General features: G+C 36.0%; 1 protein-coding gene across 1 annotated transcript in view; it reads right to left on the reverse strand.

Annotated features, from left to right (window-relative positions):
- Nucleotides 1–9,368, reverse strand: part of frmpd3 (FERM and PDZ domain containing 3) — a 96,497-nt gene extending 87,129 nt beyond the window's left edge. Inside the window, exons 1-2 of the mRNA XM_055034238.1 lie at nt 9,113–9,368; nt 8,900–9,016 (exon numbers count right to left, since the gene is read on the reverse strand). The gene's annotated coding sequence lies outside the window, so the exon portion shown is untranslated. The remainder of the gene's footprint in view (nt 1–8,899; nt 9,017–9,112) is intronic.
- Nucleotides 9,369–10,392: the final 1,024 nt, after the last annotated feature.

The following is a 10,392-nucleotide window of genomic DNA, read 5'->3' on the forward strand; positions in this document are numbered from 1 at the left end:
GTAACGCTACCTTATCTCTGATCAAACATTAAAAATAAATTACTTTACAGCAGGAAGAGTATGAAAGAAAATTAGAATGTTTTTGAAACAATTATTTTTTTTAACATCACAATACACCTTCAAACTTGTAACCTGCTCGTGCCTAATTGTTATTACGGAATGCAACATCACAATACTGGAATTTAATGGTTACAAAGCAAACATATGGTTGCTTCATCAGTGAATACTCCAGGAGTTCTCCCATGCTAGTGTTGCAAGTTATGCCCACATCTTTCACAGAGATGGCGTACATCTCCCAAAATGGCTGATGACCCTGAGTCTTTCACAGAACATTGCATTTTCTCTTTGATGGATGTTCAGCCATATAGTTTTGGCAAGAGGATTTTGTAGATGCTGTAGAAAAGCTTTTTGTCAATGAGGGTTCATCATAATTTATGCATCCCCTTCCTACTTTCTGCTCTGAGGGTTAAATGGTGAATAAACTGAATTTTTCTGACACTTTTCGAATCTTGTTGACTTCAAGTGCTTATGCACTATATTCCAAGACACCTACTTAAAAACACACTTTACCCCGTAAAAGCCCTAGAATATATCAGTAAAGAAGGTACAGACATGTTCTTTCCTCTGCTTCGAGGTGCATTGACAGAGTTATTGTAACTCAGTAATAATACAGAACAAGGACTCCATCATAGTACACAAATATTAAAGTAAGAAATAACAGATACAAACTAAACCTATGTACGCCAATAAGATGCATTTTCTACAACCAAATTTTAAACGTTTGTCATTTTTTATACACAAAGTAATTAAAATTAATGGGCTAAAACTAACACACAAGACTGTAATATCAGAACACCTGTGTTAAAAGATAGAGACAGTCTATCTTCAATTTGCAAACTGTGTAAACTGCACACCATTCATTAGTTTTCATTTTATTTCGCCTTTGATGTTCAGCATTTCATTTTGCAAACTACACAGATTAGTATCTAATCAAAGTCTTAACAGCTCAGATGAAATACAACCCAATTATTGGGATTAATTTGGTTTAGCAAAATGTATTCATTTAATTTGCCTTTAAATTGTGACATTCACTTGAAATTCATGTTACATTTAATCAGTTTTGTACAACTGCAATTGCTGTGTGCTCTACTTCCCTCCACAATAATGGCGCATTGAATAACCAGGATGATTCTGTTCCTGTTGACAACGACCAGGAGGCTTTGTCTCTTGAACATTTCTCGGCGGTATTCTCCGCTCCATCATTAACTTTAGCTATAATGTTAAAACAACTATTTTACGAAAATATGTGTAGCTTCAGTATTTATCTTTGAAGCATTACCTAACTTGACACATGCAGCAGCAGCTACTGAAGTTTTTAGGTGTCCTAATTATTTAGATTGTATTTTTTTTTCTTTGCTGTTCCAATTAATGATATCATATTCAATAAATTAAAATAATACTGAAAAACTAATTTGATTCATGAACTATATTCAGTAAGTGAAACTCATCATGTAGATTAATTCCACACAGAGTGAGCTCAAGCCTTTGTTTTGTATTAATGACAATTTTCCACGTGCAGCTAATGAAAACCTTATTTTGATTACAATATTGTTAGACCAATTTAAAACAAAACAAACAAACAAACAAAAAAACTATGCAGAAATGTGAGCTCAATGAAAAGCATGTTGAATGTCTGCTTTTAATTTGAACATCATCAGAACACACATTATAATTTATTTAATATGACTGTGAGCCCTTTGCTTTAAATGGTGTGTCTATAAAAGATTTCTTCCAAATAGCAGAGGACAGAAATAAAGTCATAGAGGAAGGACTTGGTTGACATAAAAGTGCAGCTAAGTATAAGACATTTTTATGGGAGTTTGAGAGAGACATATGGCTATGCTAAACGTAAACATCTTGAGGCGGATTTAGTATTTATGATGCATGCAGAGAAGCTCTCGATTCCTACTGTTGTTGTTCATTTATTTCAGAAGGGACACTGCACATCACATAACATGCCAGAGTTCGCCGCACTGACTAGTTTTCATCTGTAGTCCTCAATGTGCAATTAATATAAATGTAATGCATTATAGCGCAATGCAAACAAATGAACAAGCTTCTTCCAAAAAAACAAATAGAATGATATAATGAATAAAAATAATTTTTTGTCTTAGAAGTCAAGCTACAAATTTAAAAAGAATAAAGAACAAAAGCTTATCACATTAAAAGCAATACATAAAAAAACAGAATAATCATCACATGATCAGTACCTGCACTTTGATTATCTCGGAGCCATACTTTAAAGTTAGGAGAACGTTATTCAAAATGCTCATATGTTGCTACACTGAGGTTCTGGAGCTCCAGTGGTTCTCACAGACAACGATGCAACAAGTGCTGTAAGAGGAGGAGGTGAAATACTCTTAAAGACTGAACAGAGGTTTGCAAATATGTTACTCAGTAGATGATGTTGAATATTGAATGACAAAGTTTTGGCTATTAACATAAATTAATGAGTCGGCAAACCTTCAAAGAGAAGTCAGTTCTTTGGTAGTTTTTGATGAGGCTTCACGCCGTCAAGTGATTTTCAAAATGATTCTCCAGCACCAAACTACGTCTCATTAGTGTCTAATGTATCTGTGCTCTGCGTGCTTTTGAGGTGGAAACGTTTCTGGTTGGATAGCAGGGATGGCTGTAGACACGGTGTGAAGTTGTCTATTAGCCAGGGACAGTTTGCAGCTAAGTTAAAGTGTGGTTACACTTTTGTAAAAAAGACAGACTGTTTTGCTAAATGTGGCCAACGACAGCTGACCAAAACACGTACCCACGGCTCGTACAATCTAGTTTTCAAATAGCAAATTTATCGTTTGGATTCACTTCAAATTTGTGTTTTCTTATTTTTCTTTGATTGTTTGGGATTTTGGCCAAGTTACGCTAAAACTCCACATGGCATTTGCTGTCCCATGGAGCATAAATCTGCTGGCACAGAAGACCAATGAATATAATTGTAGTTGCTTAAATATTTATCACTCTAGTCACACTTTCAGTTTATTACTATTGTTTTTGCCCCTCTTGTGTTTGTCTTAGGTCTGATCGTCTAACTATCTATCTATCTATCTATCTATCTATCTATCTATCTATCTATCTATCTATCTATCTATCTATCTATCTATCTATCTATCTATCTATCTATCTATCTATCTATCTATCTATCTATCTATCTATCTATCTATCTATCTATCTATCTATCTATCTATCTATCTATCTATCTATATATCTATCTATCTATCTATCTATCTATCTATCTATCTATCTATCTATCTATCTATCTATCTATCTATCTATCTATCTATCTATCTATCTATCTATAGCATGAGCTCTACCATTGTGCTGTATGTAAAATACATTCTCTTTATGGTAGAATTCAATCAATACCATTTCTTTTTATTACCCCTACCTCCGGCCTTTGACCTCTGCCTTTACTTCTGTCTTTGTTTGTGGTTGAAGTCTCAAGTCTGACATGTTGTAGTAAAGCAGCCAGTATCTAATATCTTATTATTGATTCCCATACACATAATTTAAACAGTTTCTAAGCCTGCAAAATCAAATTGTTGCTTAAGAAAATAATTTCCACAATAGTAAATTGCAAAGGACAATATTTGTAAAGGACAAACACATGGCCCGCTTTGCTGTTTTTGAAACTGATACTGCTGTTAAAAAATTTAGACTGATATAAATCACAACTGAACAGCAAAGTTATTGTCTTTCTAGATTTTCCAAATAGTTTTAATTTCTACGGCATTTTAACAGTAACTCTGGCCACACAAACTGGCACATGCTCCCAGTTTCATTTAAAAATGTGTACACCTCCTTATTCCAATACACAGATTGGCATGCAAAGTGAACTGACGTGTTTTGCCTAGTCACACTTCAACCTGTGTACAAGACTAAAATTCTTCCCAGCAAGCAACAGTAACTCAGATGATTTAAAGAGTCTGAGGATAAAACTAAATTGGTCAAATAAATATAAGCTCAGTCAGAAAACAGGTCAATCTGTAATCAACAGCAGCTTCTTAAAGCATTCATAGCAGACATCAGCTTCTTAAAGCATTCATAGCAGACATCAGAGAATCTTCATTAGTAGAGACAGAGTGTCTGCATATTACAGCACACAATTAAGTATTGTTGCGGTTGCTGCCATATGCGAGGAGCTCATGCACAAATTTCCTGGCAGTTATGCATGACTGTGCCATATACAGTTTGTTACTGAAGTTGTAACATTTTACCTGCATTTTTATGTCAACCTCATCCATTTATGAGGCAGAATTTTTCAGTATGACTGGTAAAAACTTTTTTTCCCCCTAAACCTTATCGCTGCCATGTTATGAGTTAATTGTGCTTTTTTGCTCATTCTGACACATTAGCCTGTTACAGGAATTTTATTTCCTATTTAGTCTATTATCATTGTCCTTAATAGTCTTAACCTACCAATATATTTTGGGTTGCAATGGCATCAGATTCTATCTTTGTTTTCCTTCACTGCAGTATCTGTTCATCAGTTAAACACAGACTGACACTGAACCTGTCATGCTGTCACTCACACATTCTGCTAGGTTAGCCACCAGTTTCTTCTCATACGTGTTCTTGGACTGTGTGAAACATATTGAGCACAAAGTGAAAACCCATGTCAGCATTTGGAGGAATGTCACGCAGAAATGCCTCGGCCCATCATCAGGTTTAAACCATTGACGTCACGAAGTGTCACCCTTTTCTAACTACCTCCCTTTTTATTTCCTGTATTCAGGATCTTTTCAGCCCATATAACGTTATACATAACAAACCGTTTAAACATTATCATAGTACATGATGTCCTTTAATACATGAACTGCATTTTGGAAATTACCTCTTTGAGATGTGTGTTAGTGAATAGAGGGAAATATATAAAAGGTTTCATTTCAGGAACTCTCTGGCTTTAACCATAGTAAACGGCACAACTGAACATAAAATCTGATTCAGTCAAACAAAACAAAATCTGAATAATCATATACTTTTCTGCAGAACCAGTATGGAATATAACCTTTCCATACAGTGTTAAAGAGATTAATGTATCAAAGTAGATCTCTATATTTTTAGAAATAGAAAATTTGTTTATTTACTATTTAATCTTAGCTCAAGGCTAGAAGTAAAACTATAACTTTTTAAGATGCCTAAAATAATGTAAATAAAACAAAATTATAAATAGTTTGAAAAAATCTTTTGCACATAGAATCTGAAAAGTTTGGCATACAACCACCTTTACTGTAACTCCAGCTGCAAGTTTTTTATTGGTTCTCTACAGCTTTGCACACCTAGAGACTCTTTGTAAATTTGTATTTGAAAAGTAGCTCAAGCTGGGTCAGATTTGATTTAAGCCTGAACATCCATGTTCAGTTCTGATAATTGTTTTACTGGATTTAGGCCAGGACTCTGATTGTCCCGTTCTCAAATATTAATGTAAACATATTTTTGGCTGTCTGGTTAGGGTCATTATCTCCCTGGAAAGTGAACCTCCATCCCAGTCTAAAGTCTTTTGCAGCATCTCAGAGAATTTCTTCCTGTATTGCCCTGTCTATATATTTTGGGTTTCCTTCTTGCTTCTCTTCCATAAGGGCTAGATTTTTGAAGTACACCACTAATAGTTGCTCAGTTGACTTTCTTTTTCAAAACCTGTTGACTTGTGGATCTCAAGAGGACATCAAGAGTAATAATTTGTTCTTTGGCTGCTTCTCTATTTACGTCTCTTCTTGCCCTGCTGTCAGTTTGGATGGACTGGCTGTCTCGAAATGTTTGCAGTTGTCCAAAGCTCTCTTCAAACTGAGCAGAGCTATGTGAGTGTATAGTAAATAAACAAACTGTTCTACAATGATGTCGCTGACTTATGCGATGCATCCCTTAGTCTTCATGATGCTATTTGTTGTCCATGTTCTCATGCAAACTTCTGAGGCATTTTACACAGATGGATATGTTGTTAACTTCAGAAAGCAGCCGTGTCACCGGATGTTATTTAGGACTTAATATTAAAGAAATGTGAATAGAAATAAACAAGTTTCAGCTTTTCATTTAAAACACATTTTCAGACCACACAGAAGTATAATTTTCTTTCTTGCATTGGTCTACCGCAACATTTACAACCAAAGCCATTTTGCCATTATACATGGTAAATCAATTTTGTCTGGAGCATCACACTTTTTTAGTTGTATGAACACCTTCTACAAGAATCATTTTGAGTTAAATTGAAGAACTAAAAAAAACTAAACAACAAAGAAACATTTCCAACTTTAACACATAGTAAAACACTTTTTTGAATGAAACATTCCGTATTTATGGAAGATGTTCAGTTTGCAGCCTAATGACAAACTAAAAAAAGCTCAACAACTTTTATAATTCAACATATTTCTCAGGCCTTTAACACTTTTGGAAGACACATTGAGGAGCCACGGTGGCTAGAGAGCCACCAGGTTGCAGACACCTGTTTCTCTTGTAAAGTCCTTTAGAAACAACCAGACATTCAGGTATGGATAGCTTTTGCAAGTCACCATATATTTTCTCTCTAATTAGATCACATAAACAAATTATCCCAATTAATCTGAGATAAAGACATGCCATTTATCCGAACTGATACTCTATAGCACATCTGCAAATGGTAGATGTCATTTATCATGCAGAAATTTTCACTTCCTTTGAAATGTATATAATTAGAGTCAATAAATCATCCAAATCCATCAATTAGGTAAAATAAAAACACAGGCTGCATCAGACTAATACCAGACTGAATATCTAGGAGTTTTCTGAAGAAGTTGGTGTTTTTTGTTCAGATTTAATGATGGTAATAAATGCATAAAGTACTGCAAGGCTTATCCTTGAACTCCACATTTGTAACTCCAAGACAAAAATCATTTTGTCCAACATTGCTGAAGATTAATTTCACTAATTAGATTTAAAATAATTTGCAGCCAGGAAGACCCATAATGGTTGATTGTGTCTGTTCACGCTCGTCTCTGGGGAGGAAGTATTCAAGATATTTGTAACAAAGCCATCCATGAGTGCTTAACTACTAGCAGAATATTTATTGGAGCATGAAAAAAATTGTCTGTTTTTTCCCCTCATTTAAAAGCTCTTTCCTGTAATTGGTGTATTCTCTAGGCTTTATTTTGTGCCATTTCTCCTTTTTTACTTTGCTCCTATGCAGATCTACAGCGCTACTGGGCTGTGCCAACTGGTTCTCCCTACATGTGCATCAGACCTTGTCACTTTGATGTTGATTGAATTTTGAAAGCATGCCCTGGCTTGGTATTTATTGGTAGCAGTCATGTTATACCGGACACCTCAATGAGCCATGTTATGAGAAGCTGGCAGGTGTGTGAACTTGGGCAAAGGCAGTTTTGCAAATGGTGTTAATTTGCTCCATACCCCTCAACCTTTGGGCTGTTCTGCTCTTTGTAATGACTAAGCAGAAGTTGACAGTAAACAGAACAGGGGCTTTCCCTGAGAGTGAGCCATGCAACAAGATTGCAGAAATTATTTTGGATCTTTAGATTGAATTTCATTCAGGATACTAATGCATAAATTAGGCAGTGATTTGAATCTTGTCTGGTAATTTCATCCCTCCTTGATGGTGGGGAATTTTATGTGTAAGTATAATGTGTAAAGATCAACCAAGCAGGAAACAGGATGATTTTTGAAAATCATCAAAAGATGCTCCAGTATTTAAATTCAAACTGAATATCAGCAACTAATCAGGTTGATATTTTTGGTATCTGTTTTTTTTTGTTTTTGTTTTTAGTAGTGAAGATGTTTATTGCTATTGTTCTCTCCATTCACCCCTGTCCAGTGTCTTCAAACCAAACACATTCATGTGATGAGATCACAAAAACATAGTCATCTGAGTAATGGATTTCTTTCTGTTGATTCCTCCTGGGCCTATAGCTCTGTGTTTAGTGATGTATGCACCGTGCAACAGTACTGGACAGCTCATCTCTCTGAAGCACTGGCACCTCTGCATAAGCGCATTCGTTCAGAGCCAATCTCTGAATGGAGCTGCTGCTGCTTTGTCCATTGACTTTCACAGAGAAAGTGAACCCCCCCAAAACCATTTGAACAGTATTAGAGAAGAACATATGCTGTTTGTAGACCTTTTCTCTTCCTGTTTTCAGTCTCCTAAAGGTCTTCGTAGTCCTTCTATTTTTAGTGAATTCGCAGATAATCATTTGAATCCTCTGTTTGAACCTCTATTTCCAACATAGTTTTTCTGTTTTTAATTTCAGTCTATATTCAGGCTTCCTCCCCAACTTCCAGCTTTCTCGTGGCTTGATGTATGCACACCCAGGAGCTCTTCCTGTTCTTCAGCTTCAGCGAGCACTGTCTCTGTAAAGTCCCTTAGAGCGTTTCCCCCAAACATTTCTCCCATCTAAGCACTTGTGGCTACCTTGAAACACAGAGAAACACAGCCCCAAGTGTTTGGAAGATATCGGCAACCTAGGAGATTCAAATAAATATGAGACCAATCACTAAGACAGAATGTGGCACTTTTCCTTTCCTGGTCCTTTTATGCTTCCTCTTATTTCCCACTGACATCATGTAGATATGTGATGGATATCAAAGCATCTCAGACAGGAGACATTACCCATTCCCATGCTTCCACAGCACTCATCCACAAACCCATCTTCTTATCAATCAATGATCATGCAGCGCAGCATGATCAGACAAACACAGGCGTAAACCAAACAGATCAATCACTTTTTAAGCGCAGACCTGGATCAGAGACAATAATTTAATGACACACACACTGCCAATTCCCCCACATCTGCACAAGTCAATACTGATGGAAATCCAACAGAGCAGATCCAGCAGTGCTGCCCCTTACCTGTGTGTCTCTGTGGAGGTCCTCCTGTCAAGCTGTGCCTATTGAAGACCCTTGGTCTGCACAGCGATGCCCTCCTATATGGGCATGCATCTGTATTGTAGATCAGAGCTCTTCTGTCTGTGTGTCAGCATGGAGAAGAGGAGGGATCAGGGATCAGAGAGTCCTCCCAGTCGGCAGCCCCATCTAGTGCATCTCCTTGTGTCTCCTACTTACCCGGGTCATTCCAGCCAGCCCCTTAGCAACCGCAGACCAGGGAGCGAACACTGGGGGGGATGGGAGGTGCTTACAGGACTGAAACAGAGCTGGAACGGCGAGCAGAGCATCTACTCCTCCTGCATGTCTGACTGCAGCAAGTGGACATTCTGCAGCTGAAGTCTCTGTCCGCCTCCTGTTGTCTCCCTGAGCATGGGCATCAGAGTGAGTGTGTGCATTTACACATTGACGCCGACTCCTCCCTGTGCTGTGTGTGAAATCAGAGTCTATTCGCTCTCTGTTAACGCCTCTGGCAGCTCTGAAATGCTGTGGCAGGGTGAGAGAGGATGGGAGAGAGGGAGGGATGTGTGGGAGCAAAAGACGGAGACCAGCAACAGAGACACTATAGAATAGTTGTTTTTTTTTTTCTTTTCCTAACCGATCTATTGATATTAGTCTATCACAAATGTATGATTGAGTACATGAGTCACTCCAATCTGTGAGCACAAAGGAAGAGAGAAGGCATACACAAAGAATATACATTAGTCACATTAGCATGCAAAAGTTTATAAACATATTATAATAAATATTAACTCAATAAATCCAAATAAAAAATATTCAGAGTGAATAAATAAATAAAACTAATATGAAGTAAAAGCAGCCAATGTCTATACCGGATATGGGATGTTAAATTACAAGCTCATTTACTTAAAATATTTGAGCTTATAATGATAGTTTATATATATAAACTATCATTTATATATATATATAAATGATATATTATTATTCTTACTTTTTTTAAGTAAGAATATATATATATATATATATATATATATATATATATATATATATATATATATATATATATATATATATATATATATATATATATATATATATATATATATATATATATATATATATATACATTTAATTTATAGGCACCTTTCTCAAGGACAATGTATGAAATACACAAAATCAATTAACAGGCACAATAAAATGATAAAATTATTTTAATGGAGCAGAAGACTTCAGGTACAATAAGCACTTTTTAAAAGTCTTTTGAGTTGTGATCTGAAATAGAAATTTAGATCGCCCCCAGAAGAACTATCTTTTGTGGAAGTGGAGTTTTTGCTCTGAACTGTCACCCCATGATGAGAGATTATATCAAAGTGAAGATCTTCTTCAGACCAACAACCTTTAAATAGCTTTTAATAATCGTCCCTGTCTGAATGTGTTGTATTAAAATATGACTGAACAGGAAAAGCCATAAAATAAGATATCTGGTACAACTAAAAGAG

This window comes from Poeciliopsis prolifica, unplaced genomic scaffold (assembly GCF_027474105.1).
Source record: "Poeciliopsis prolifica strain line A6 unplaced genomic scaffold, Auburn_PproV2 SCAFFOLD009, whole genome shotgun sequence".
Taxonomy (NCBI): Eukaryota; Metazoa; Chordata; class Actinopteri; order Cyprinodontiformes; family Poeciliidae; genus Poeciliopsis; species Poeciliopsis prolifica.